This window comes from Rhea pennata, chromosome 16 (genome assembly GCF_028389875.1).
Source record: "Rhea pennata isolate bPtePen1 chromosome 16, bPtePen1.pri, whole genome shotgun sequence".
Lineage (NCBI taxonomy): Eukaryota > Metazoa > Chordata > Aves > Rheiformes > Rheidae > Rhea > Rhea pennata.
The window spans coordinates 15,151,403-15,163,616 of record NC_084678.1 but is presented as its reverse complement, the minus strand read 5'-3'; the positions used below and the strand labels follow the sequence as shown (position 1 = coordinate 15,163,616).

At 49.7% G+C, this 12,214-nt stretch overlaps 1 long non-coding RNA gene across 4 annotated transcripts; it reads right to left on the bottom strand.

The window, feature by feature from the left end:
• Positions 1-992: 992 nt before the first annotated feature.
• Positions 993-8,538, bottom strand: LOC134147872 (uncharacterized). Of its 4 annotated transcripts, XR_009960093.1 has the most exons (6): positions 7,925-8,538; positions 7,532-7,736; positions 7,192-7,452; positions 5,668-5,765; positions 1,602-3,575; positions 993-1,417 (listed from the first exon to the last, which is right to left on the bottom strand). It is a non-coding gene; the product is annotated as an uncharacterized LOC134147872 (long non-coding RNA). The 4 variants fall into 4 exon arrangements; XR_009960092.1 differs by having other exon boundaries at positions 7,532-8,534; XR_009960094.1 differs by lacking the exon at positions 5,668-5,765 and having other exon boundaries at positions 1,602-1,770; positions 7,532-8,509.
• Positions 8,539-12,214: the final 3,676 nt, after the last annotated feature.

Here is a 12,214-nt window from a genome sequence, read left to right as displayed (position 1 = left end):
TCCACATCTCATGATTAAACAGCTGCAAATGTTGCCAGAGGGCATCGCGGAGCCTGAAAGCATAACTACGTTCAAAGAGGGATTGGTCAGATTCACAGATGACACAAGGTCCAGCAGAACCCGTTAAACCTCAGTGCAAACCTCTAGCTCAGGAAGTCCCTGAGCCGTGATTTGCCAAAAGCCAGGAGCGTGCAGGGAGAAGCGGAGGATCGCTTACTGCCTGCCCTGTTCTCTTCCTCTTTATGAAACTGCCCCTCTTGCTGGCCACGAGAGGCTGAGCAAATAGTCTGAGCCCTGCGCTCCTGCCATATATGCCATACAGCTTTAACCCCGCTGGGTCAGTATTTTCAGGAGATATTGCTGCTGATTCAGACAGGAGTCAGGATTGTCCAAAGCATCTGGTGACTCTTGGTCTCTTGATTTGCAGATGCCCAGTGTGAGATGGCCGGACGCTGCCTGCCTCAGCCTGAAGGTCTGAGCGAGGTGCGTGAACGTGGAGATGACCAAATGTAAGGTCTCCCAGGTTTTGTAACAAGTTGTTATAGATTTCCCTGTGCCAGTCCATAGGACCACCGAATTTCCTATCATATTTAGCATATTTGTGTTGGCTAGATACTACTTTAGTTCAAAACAGATACTCTTGGAAACTGTGGCATAGAAGACAGCCTGGTCTGAGAGATGCATCGTGCCCTCCCCACCCAGCTGTGCCTCTCCAGAGCTCTGCTACTCAGCATGCAAAGCACAGTGTGAGATACATACATATATATATATATGTATGTATGTATATATATACACATACATATATATGTATGTTTATATAATCATCTGCTAAAAGAGCTGAAGAAGAGCTGCAGCTTCCCTTTTAGCTTTGTTCTGAAAGCTTTCTGAAGGATTTGAGCTCTTTTTTGTCAGGTGTTTTCCATTAGGTGATGTGCAGGCAGACAGTCTTTTCTTCTTTTTTTCCCCCCTAAGATGGAGAGAAGTTCAAGTGATTTCTGGCACTCCAGTTGTGTTTTATTTGAATGAAATATGACATTACACTGGGAGGAATCATAGAAAAGTCCAAGAATACATCATCCAAAGACAAAAAACAAAGTTGAATCTCAGTGCACAAACTATAGATACATTCCTACCGAGTCTGAAAAGCACAGGACTGGTAACTTTGAGTTCATATCAAGGACATTTCAGGCTTAGGAATTAAGTGAGAAATTTTAACTGTGATGATAATAAGCACAATATTTTTGTATCTGTTGCTTTTCAGCAGAAAGCAGCCCAAATTGGCAAACACAGCCCATGGGAGTGTATGTTCTGGATACAGGAGGGGCAGCGCTGTTAGCAGAAGTACCCGGTTGCACTCCAGTCCTGCTCATCCTGGTTCACTCAGGCCAATAGCTCCTTGAGGCTGGAAATGTGGGTCCTACAGAAATGCAAATAGTAATTAATAGTAACAGTAATTATAATCATTATGTGGGTCATGCCCAGCTCCAAAATTGAAATTCTTTTAGCTTAATTAACCTGCTAATTTTTTATTTAGAAGGGAATATAAATCATGGTCTGTCTCCGGAGATGAAAGCTAAAATGCAGCACACCCTGCATCTTACCTTTACAGCTATTTCCTATGCCCGAAGCTGTGCTCAAGGACAAGGAGCAAAAGCCTTGGAGAGTTGCTGATGCGAATGCAGCGCAGTAATTCTCCAACTCAGGGAGGGAGCAAAGGGAGAGATTTACCCTACTCCCACTTTTCCTCTGCTTGGTTCATTGGGGGAAAAGCTACGAATAACAAATCAGAGAAAAACGTGTAAAACAAGTGAATGTTTCATGATGACGTGACAGCTCAGAATTCATCAGTCCGTTGTACCAGGTGAAAGGGCAAACGGGACCATAGGGAAAACAGGTTTTACTGTTGTCTTTGCTTCTTACTCTCTTGCTGTGCTTCTGGCAAGGTGTCTGCCTGGAATATTTACCGTTCCTTTAGCAGTAGCACAAATGCCATGGTGCCAGGGAACAGTGCGTTGAGTGCACTGAGCCCTCACAGGGCACAAAGGAGGCTGGAGCATCTCAGGTGAAATCCCAGCAACATTTCTGATTCTGGGGAAGTGGTGCAGAACATAGACACAAAGGTTTCGGTTTTGGTTTGAGCTGAGTTGCAGTGGTGAATGCAACATGTTTGTATGGCAAAGGATGATAATATTCAACATAGCAACACCCTTTCTCTTTTCCTCTTTCCCTATATTTTTAAAGGAGATTACTATAATATAGACGTTAGTCATTTAACGCTGTTCATCTCTTGCTAGGGAACTAGAGAAAGAGGCTATTTGCAGTCAACACAGTTTTTTTTTTCCTCATACTTGGTTCAAAAAAAAAAAAAAAAAAAACATTGTAGCTGAGGCATGAACTTTTAATGACTTTATTTCATAATCTTTTTGAAGAAAAATTCCTGCTGAGCTAACCAAGTCTTTCAACTTTTTTTTGTTGTTGGCTTAAAATGTTGGCACTGAGTGCTGCTCTAGATCTCATTTACTGCTCTTTGTTGTGCCCGATCCCCCCATCCTGCAGATTTTGGTAAATCCTACCATTGCTATATAATGAAGGACAGAGGCTTATTAATTATTTTGCTGTCTCAGATAAGGCCTAGATCCTGCCAGTTCTGTGGGATTTCAAAAATCCATCCCCACGGTTCCTCTTACGGGCTCGAGGTCGAAAGGAGAGCTCGGACTCGGTGCGCTCAGGAGCCAGCGCGGCCACCGGCAGCCCCGCGGGTCCCGCCGTCCAGGGGCTGCTCCGGGTCGTGGCTTTGACGGACTCTGTGCGGCGGGCTTGTGGCCGCGCGGGTGCGCTCGCCCTGCCCCAGCACGCGTCCCGGGATCCTGAGCCCGTTCCCCGGACGCCGCGCGGTCGGGCCGGCTCGGCACGCCGTCCCCGGCAGGCAGCGGGCGCCGTGAGCGGGCCGCGAGAGCCTCGGGCCGCGAGAGCCTCGGGCTGCGACACGCGGCCACGTGGCGACATTTCAAAGCGAGACCGTGTTTGCCCCGGCCGCTGCTTTGCTCCGGTCTCCTTGTAACTTCGGGCGGTTTGTGTCGCTGCTGGAGGTGGCAGTCGCCGCGGCGAGCGCCGCGCGGGGCCGTGCGCTGCGCCGGAGCCCGCCCTGTCTGCCCGTACCGCCGACCGCGGCGGCGGGGCTTTTGCATCTCACAGGTACCCGGGCGCTGGAGAAACAGCTCGGGCCGCGCTCGGACGCCTTTCCTCTCCCCCGGCAGCGTCCCCACCCCTGCACCAACAGGAGTGCGAGGCTGTAGCACCCGCGTACCAGGCACGTTACAGGCTGTGGACAGGGGCAGCTTTAACTTGGCAGCTGCCTTCTATTTCTTGTCTGCAGTGGTTCTTAGACGTCTCCCGTTTCCTTGTTATAATTAAAAAGAAACTTAATCTGTTCGATGTCTGTCTGCTGGAGTAGGCCTGAACTTTTGCATTTGCCGTACTGAAATCCGTTAGCAGGCGGCAAGCAGCGTTGCCGGTGATCGGCAGAGGCCAGACCTCTGTCTTTGCAGCATCCTCTTCTGTCAGGTCCTGTGTCCCTGCACAGAGCACCAGACGATCGATCCCTTCGTAGCACCTCTCCCACTGAGTGCGGCTTTTATTCCCCCCTCCCTCCCTCTCTTCCAGGATGGTCAGAGTGAGATAACAAGAGAGGAAAGGGATGAAGAGACTGGGAGCATGGAAAACCAGATCAGAGTTACAGCAACAATCTTGTGCATCTCAGCTGTTTTTTCCCCACCTTTTCACCCAACTTTTTATGTATGAGGCAAATTTGCTGAGGGCAGTAACTTCTCCAACCGGTATATATGGCCAAAAGTAGACGTGTGAATAAGCCATTAATTAGAGAAATCCTAAGGCTGCTCAACCTTCTCCCACAGACCCTGCGTGTCCCCGAGGCTGCGGAAGGACAGAGATCTGCGCATCGACGTAGCTGTCTCCAGCTGCAGCAAGGCGATGCTGCCACATCTGCAGAGGCTGTGGTGTGCACTGCTGTTACCCCGAGGCTGTCCCCAGCAGTTATAAGTTGCGTTTGTACATGTGAACAAGGACCTGCTAGGTCAGGAATTTTTTACTGTTGCTTCCCAGCAACATTTTTTCATCTGTAATTACCAGCTGAAGAAAGATGATTCCTCCCTTCTTCAGGAGGGGATTTGAGATCCTCCCCTGTGGAGTGCACGAATGGGGCTCTGCGTAACGTTGAGTGACTCAAACGAGGTGACCTCAGTGTCACACTGTGGGTGGCTGTTAGCTATGGAAATTATGAGTAACTAGCCAGAAAAAAAAAGAAACTTCCTCTTCCAAAGAGGCCACTATTTCTCTCTGAAAGGATAATGGCAGATATTTTCCATGGAAGCATGGACAGGAAGCCCAACAGGAACAGTGAGGGCACTGCAGTTGGGAGGTAATTGTTATTATTTTTATTTCAAGGCCCAACTGTGCCAGACGCAAAACAAATTGATTGAGCTGCTTCTCTGAAAAGCTTGCAAATTAAGGAGGTAATGCAGACAGCAACCCCCCTCCCTGAAAATATAATTTCCATGTTACAGGGATTACATATTTTGCCATAATCATACAGGCAGTTAGCTGATTTGACTATTACAAGATTTCTTCCAGAAAAGGGGAAGGAAACAGACATTCTCAAAAACCCCAAACCTTAAAACACCAGAAGTAGACAAACTGGGCTATCTTTGGGTTGGTTGAAGTAGTGCTTCCGCAACCATATCATTTCCAAACACCCTCAGCCCTGGCAAAAGCTCAAGACATAGATCTTAGGAGACAGGAAGTGCTGCAGTGAAAGTAAATTTAGCCAGACGTTGATTATCCTTGTCATCTCCCTCCCCTCCCGCCCTGGGTAGCGGCCGAGGCAGGAGGCAGCAGATGGCAGTGGTAAGTAGCCGTGCAAACTCTCCCCCAGCACATGCAATCTTTGCAGAAGGACAGTACAGCTGAGAGTATCGTTATGTAGTAATCCTTCAGGGGTAAGGTGTAGAGGGAAGAGAGGCTGCTGCTTTATTCTTTGTCTCCCAAAGGCACTGTTGGGGCCACCTGGCTTCCTGGGAACAAGAACTTGGGGTGTGAATGAAAGGAGTCACCTCGATGTGCTTTTCCTGCTTCTCTCTGCTCTAACTATGCAGAAAGGAGTATTTCACTCTAAGAATACATCTGATCTCTGTGTCACTGATGTCACCCTTGCATGACCCTGGTACTTTGCAGAAGGGCTACTGCTAGGGTAAGAAAGGGGACGTTGGTCTTGAGGGAAAGGACCCTGTGGGTTCAAATATAGTCAGACCACAAGGTGCAGAGAATTGGAGGGAATACGCCAAAAATCACACTGCAGAACCCACAGCAGAACCCACAACTTCTTAATCCAGCCCCCCACATCTTGAGGTGGGGGTAGAAACCTCATTGAACTACCCCTAAGAAGGAGCATTGAGCCAAGTGGCCATGTTGGCAGGGCTATGGGGAGCTGGGTGAGGGGAGCAAAGCAGTGAAGGGCGGTCGGGACCGTGTCTTCCTCCTGCACTCGAGGAAGAGCTGTGAGTGTGCTCTCACGTCAGCTCATGCGCCCTTCGGGCCCCGCTGCTGGGCAGGACAGGCACACTGTCTGCAGCAGGCTCTGCCAGTTTATACCTGCCCAGGCCTCCTGGCTTCAGGCTGAAGCCCTCAGGAAAAACAACGGGACACCCCCTCAGCTTGGAGCACCTCTCAGTTTTCATGTCTCTGATTTCCTGTTGGAATAAAGATGGAAGCAGCTGAATTGTACTGGTCTCACTCTCCCATCTAGTGGTAAAACAAGGAAAGGTGGTCTACAGAAGAGACCGAAAGAAATAATTTAAGTTTTTGGTGGCTTCTGAGTGGGGTACTTGGCACTGTTATCCTTGTGGCGCTCTGGGGTTCAGTTAAATTCATCTTCCCCAGTGTGCTGAGGAAGAGGAAGGTCACGAAGCCTGCCCAGAAGACACATCAAAGTGCAAAGACTGTTCAGCGCTGTTCCCAGGCTCTACGAGGTAGGGGCTACCCCTGCCCTAGGAATACCCCCAAAGCAGAGAGAGCATAAATATGCCCCAGGTAAAATGCTAATAGTCTGGATTTGGAAACAGGCCCTTCTTGAGCAAAGCAACGTCTCCTGAGCTGCTCGTGATGAGTAAGAACCAAGATGCTGCTGAATAGCGTGAGAGCTGAATCTTCCCAGCAATAACCTCCCATTTCCAAATAACCCTCTCCGCTCTCGAGCCCGGTGTACCCAGCGAGCCGGCGGGGCTCTGCCCGCACGCGATTGCTTTCCGCTCGAGCCGCGAGCTCCTCGGCAGCTCGGGCCACCGCGCGTCGCCCGGGCGGCTCGCCGCCGCTCGAGCCGCGTCGCCGATTCTCACCGACGCTGCTACGAGGCGCCGTGTTTCCCGGAAAGATCTCTGCGGGCTCCCCCGAAATAGCAGCGGGCGGTATAAGACTAGGTAACCGCAGGCGTTCGCTCAGGAAACGAGCCCGCGGAAACCTGAGCCTCAGCCCTGGCGCTGCGGCCCCTCGCGCCCGGCCTCTCGCCGTCGTGGCCACGCGGTTCAGCAGCGCGACAGCCTTGCAGGCCCTTCTGCTCGTAGCGGGGCACAGGAGAGGCTGAAGCAGAGCAGTCCAGGTCGGCAATGCGTGCCTTAGACCCGTGAGGCTGTATTTAATTTTGTCCTGACTCACGGAGCCGGAAGGGAAGAATTCTACCCGTCTCACAAAACTTTTTTAGATTATCAAAGTGATTCAGTCCCCTAAAAACCTAATTTAAGATACTGTCTTTTCTACTCTAGTATTGAGATATTTATTCCAGCCTAGACCTGAAAGCTTGACTAGAACCATTATATTCATACAAAAGATTAATGGACTCACCTAAGATCGAAGAATCGTGACACTTCCAGGAAGATTAGCTGACGTTTCAGTTTCAGCAAATAAAGTTAAAGAGCAAGAAAAAAAAAATCCTGAAGATCATCTTTTTACAAAGCCCAGAGATGCAAGTGCTTGGCTGTTTATTGCAATTCATACAAAAATTATTTCCTGGAGCAGCACACACCGCTTAACATTGCTTTATCTAGGATGTCACCTGAGCAGTTTGCAGCACGAATAGATTTAGCTGGAAAAAAAGATTATTCAGAAGAGTAAGTTACTCACGCAAGAGCCAGGTCAGGCTGCGCTCGCAGGGACGGGACACACCGCGGCCCGGCCCCGGGCTGCCCGCTGCCCGGGGATGCTGTATGCCGAGGCTGACCCTGCTGCAGGTGCGGGGCTGCCGAGCTGCATTTCGGCTGTCGCGCTGCTCAGACAGTCCTTGCGTCGGGAGAGGGCAGCCTTCACCGCCCGCGGACGCAGCCAGGCGAGGTGAGCGGCATCCCTCTGGTAACCGGCCCCCGAACCAGCACAGGAAGACCGCAGCTTTTAAAGAAAAGCTTAAATGGAAAAGTTTGAAAGACATTCAGTGTAGAAACGGGATTTGTGCAAACAAAAAAGGCACCTTTCTCTCATGAAGACACTCTCGTTGCAAGGGCTTAACCCCTGTCGCGCTTGGACCCTCGAGGACGTCCAGTGATGTGATTCACAAGGCCGAGCTGGCAGGGTGAAAGGGCAGCGGCAGGGATTTTCCAAAGCCCCCGGAGCAAGGACCCGCTGCTGCCAAGACCTCAGGCTGTTCTCCTCTCCAGCAGGTTAGGTTCACTGCCCTTGGGAGCAACAGGGAAGACCACCTTGCAGCATGGATCCCCATCTCTCCCCGTTCATTCAGGCTCTCCACAGGGAACGCAGAAGCCACTGGGGGATTGCAAGGCCCCAGCTTGGGGCTTGTGACTCCCACCCGCCCAGCAGGATGGATTCCTCTGCAGCCCACAGCCTTCCTCCTGGAGACCCTCACCACAGCCAGGTGGGCATTCCTCCTGAGACCCTCACCACAGCCAAGTGAGCTTTGAAGACCCTAAAACCAGATTTATCCATTTAGTTCCCTTGCAGTTATTCATAACCGCGTCCTAAGAACACGAGCTGAGGACCATGCCCCCGCGCTGCGAAGCGGGTGCTGCAGGGACACGCTCCGCCAGCCCCGCCGGCTCTGCCAGGGGCACGCAGCCACCAGCACACATAACTGGGAGGCACTGTTACCGCCTGTCCTTCCCTGCCTCACAGAAACTTTCCTACTAGGGTTATAACAGGTTTCCCTCTTTCATTACAGCTAATCTACATGCAGCACAGACCACGAGACTCATCTACTTGGCTGCGATAGGACTGTTTGCACCGCAGACTGGGCACTCGCGTGAGATATCCCAAGCTCACAGCTTGGGCCAAGGGCAGTGCATCCCCTTCAATGCCATGGGCAGGACATCTTCTGTTCCTGCCCTGGGAAGGGTGTTTGTTCATGGCTACAGCAATAAAAAAAGGTTAATGAAGAGACATGCTGGAAACGTGGAAGCACAGTTAGTGCTACTGCTGTGACGCTTCATTTGAGCTGCAAAGAGAAGATAAAGTTCTGCCTCCCACTAGAGGTGTCACTGGGGAAAATTATTTCCTCCTTCTCTAAACGGCATCACATTGTTTCTCCCGTTCAGCTCGCTGCCAACTTGGTGTCACTGGTTTTTTTCTCCATCGAGATCATCCAGTCACCTGGCAGTGGTGGTAGCCCTCTATCCAAGCTCCCAGCCCCCAGATAAGATCATCACAAAACATATACAAAAATAGATTCACCTAGGAAGGAAGGATAAATAAGGACTGCTCTTAACATGTGAATAGCTAATGAAGACCCACTTAGCAGTCTTGGCATATTCATCAGCTTCAGCAGATGATCATTGATTGTGTGTCTCCAGCTACTTTATTCTTTGCTTATTACACCCAAGTTGAATTAAACACACAAAACCATGGCAGAAGCGATAAGAGCCAATGGAGACGGCTGTAATGGTGACCCACTCCGACTGGAAAATTATCGGTTAGGTTTTTTTATAACCCGTCACGTGGAGCTATTTCATCTAGCAGCAAGAGGTAGGTCACTTCTAATTACCAGGGGTGACATCCAGCTCAGCACACCATAGAGTATCTCTCGTTAATAAGAGATGAGGCCGAACAGTCCTGCCTGGGAGACTCCTTGGAGCAGCAGCTGGGCACATTTCTGGGGTTACTCAGGATTCGCAGCCATGCTCACGGCGCTGGTATTTCCCAGACGTCTCCCCACACTACACCGGGTGCAAAGGGCTGCGACTGAGGACCAAATAGGCTGGCACGTCTGCTTGGCACTCAGGTCCAGAGCGCCAGGTCAGAGCGGTTCAGGTCCATGAAGCAGCTACAGCAGCTACTGCCACATCTCCGGCTGCACAGCTCTCCTCTGCCTGGAAAGGCTTTTCCCTGCTGGGGAGAAATTTTCCAATCCCCTGTGCAAGCCCAGTGAAGGTTATAGTGAATAACGTATTTAAACATGTCGTAAACTATATCAATAACACGAACAGGGTTTTCTTCCTGAGTGTATTCAGCCTAGGCCACTTGCCTCCCCAGAGCGCACAGGTGCTGCAATACCAGCTTGAAAGCCGCAGAGCCCCCCTTTCCGGTCTTCTCCTCGCTGCCTTCCTGGCCAGCTCTGTCCAAATTACTCGTATTTCCCCAAATGTTTATGGTCCCTGCAGGAAACTGAGAAAGGGAGCAGTCTGACTTACTCAGCAGTGAGCTGCAATACTCTGTAGGGCCTAAAGCTTTAAATCTTCCTGGAAGACACTCTCCCAAACATGCATGAAAATCCATTCTTCATTGGGTATAGACCCAGCGGACCAGACCCTCTGCTGATCTAACTGGGTGTAATTCATGGGCATCAGTGCAGTGAGGCCAGGATATGCTAGCAGAGGTCCTGGCCCGAAATTTCTAATTTTGCTCCTACCTGTATGATATTATTCCGTAGGAGACACTATTTATATGTGTCGGAAGAGACCTCCCGTGGTTCGTTCGGTATGAGACAATCAGCACACCCCAATGAATATGCCTTAAAACCTCCCAAAGAGTAAAAAAAAAAACATAGCAAAACTCAACTAAAGCAAATTAAGCTGCAGTCCAAGGGAAGAAAGTTATACTACTACATTTGCTAACAGCCTGGGGGAACCGGGAAGGGAACAGAAAGGTAGGAAACAGAGAGAGCAAGCCACTATGAAGACGGTGCTTCCGCACGATTAAGACCAGCTGAGTTTAGACACGAGGTGAGATCAGCAGATCAGTGGCGTGCAGCAGGGCCCGCTCGCTGCCCTACGGGCACGCTCGCCCCGGCCAGGCCCTGGCTCACCGCAAACATCTGCCGCTAAGCCCGGTCTCCTTGCAGTGCGGCAGCTATCGCAGGAGGGCTCCTCGCCTCCTCCAGCTGGGATTTCTGCATTCAGGGCTCGATCGCTGATTCGAAGAGCAGCCACTCGGGGTACAGCTCGGGAAGGAGGAACTCCACAGACACCAATCTGATGATGGTTAAACATGTTACGTATCTAGCAGTTGGCACCTCGGAGATTTCCCAAATCAACTGCTTGTTAACAACAGCATAAAGATAAAAATGAATACTAAACCAAGTCCTCAGCAGGAAATTAGAGAAGAGTTTTCCAAAGGCAAAAATCTTCGTATTGAGATAACCTCTTTTTAATTCACAGGGAGAGAGACTGCAGCCCTAATAAGCAGATCTGATAGAGGCTGATTTAAGAACTTGTTTAGATTAATATAGGATAAAAAATAATGCCAGTGGGAATTATTTGTTGGGCAGGAGGAGGAGGTGGAACGTACATCAACAGAGAATTCCCTAGAGCTTCAGAGGGAGAGGAGATTTTTGCAGTAGATGTACGCCGAAGTGTTTGGCCCCTTTTCTTGACAGCCTTGGCGAGGAGAGGATAGATCTTTTTAGAAGCAGGTTGCCCTTGTGCAAAATTGACATCTGCCAAAGAATAGACAGCTTTTGTGTGTGTGTGTGTGTGTGTGTGTGTGTGTGTGTGCAAAGAGGTGGAGGGCAAAACCAGATCAAAGGTTTATTGTAGGGGTTTATTGCAAAAGACCCCTTGCAGAGGCTGAAGGAAGCTGCCCTGGGTGGGGAGAGGGGAGGCAGGTCCGTCCTGCACCCCCAGGCCTGCTTCCGCCGTTCCCCAGCCGCAGGCACCCGCATTAGCAGAAATACTAATATTTTCCCTGTGAGCTGACAAAACTTGGAAGTGTCAATGCTTGCAAGCAAGCAGCTGCTAACACTAAGAGCAGGTAACGCTTCACGTGGCCCAGCAGGTCAGGCACCTGCGCCGCCCCGGCTGCACGTGCGGATGATCGCATTTCCCGTGAGACTTGGTGTATTTTTGTTTCTCAGTCCCCCGGGATGTCTCCGGTGGAAGGCACAGTCCTCTTCTGCGCTTTTCTTTCTGGTCACACTCTCTACTGCAAAGTACAAAGATGGAAAAGATGAAAACCTCATTTCTGTGGTTACTTCTAGGCGCTTTGGCTTCTGGCCCTCCTGTTTCTAACTGAGTAAGCCAGATAGAGCGAACCATCCTTTTTCACCAGTTCTGGGTCAGGGGAAAATGTTATTATCAGACTACCTCTATTTTACGATCTTTTAATTATTTCCACCTCTGTGGTTACATTAATTAGCTAACTGGTTTCTTACGGCTGTACAGCAGCTCGCTTTGCACTTTCATTAATCACAGCATTAGCTGGTCTGCTTAAGAGTCCATGAGATTTTTGCATTTCGATTTGAAGTAATTCAATGCAAAAGTAATCCGGAAGGCGCATGTGTGGGGGGGAATCAATAAGGAACAGACAGTGTATTAGCCAGCAGCTTGGCTGAGACGCTCCCTAATATATTTAGCAATGTTATGATTTACAAGAGCCTGCCAACCGCTGACTTAGTTTCTGAAAAAAAAAAGGTAAGTCTGAAGTTTCCAATCACAACTATTTAAAGCACCTGCTTTGATTCAAGACAGTTGACTGACACATTCAAATAGGATCAAAAAGAAAGCAACTGACAACACGTTTCCTTCTTCTAACAGATGTAACCGTGAACTTTGCTTCCTATATGCCAATGTGACAAATGCAAGATGAAATAGAAATAAAGAGACTTTAAGAGGAGAAAAGGTTTTCACTGCTGGGCAAGACAGAAAAAAAAAGGCAAAACCATGACTTCTTCAGATTTCTCAAGTATGTCCTGCAAATCCTCATCCAC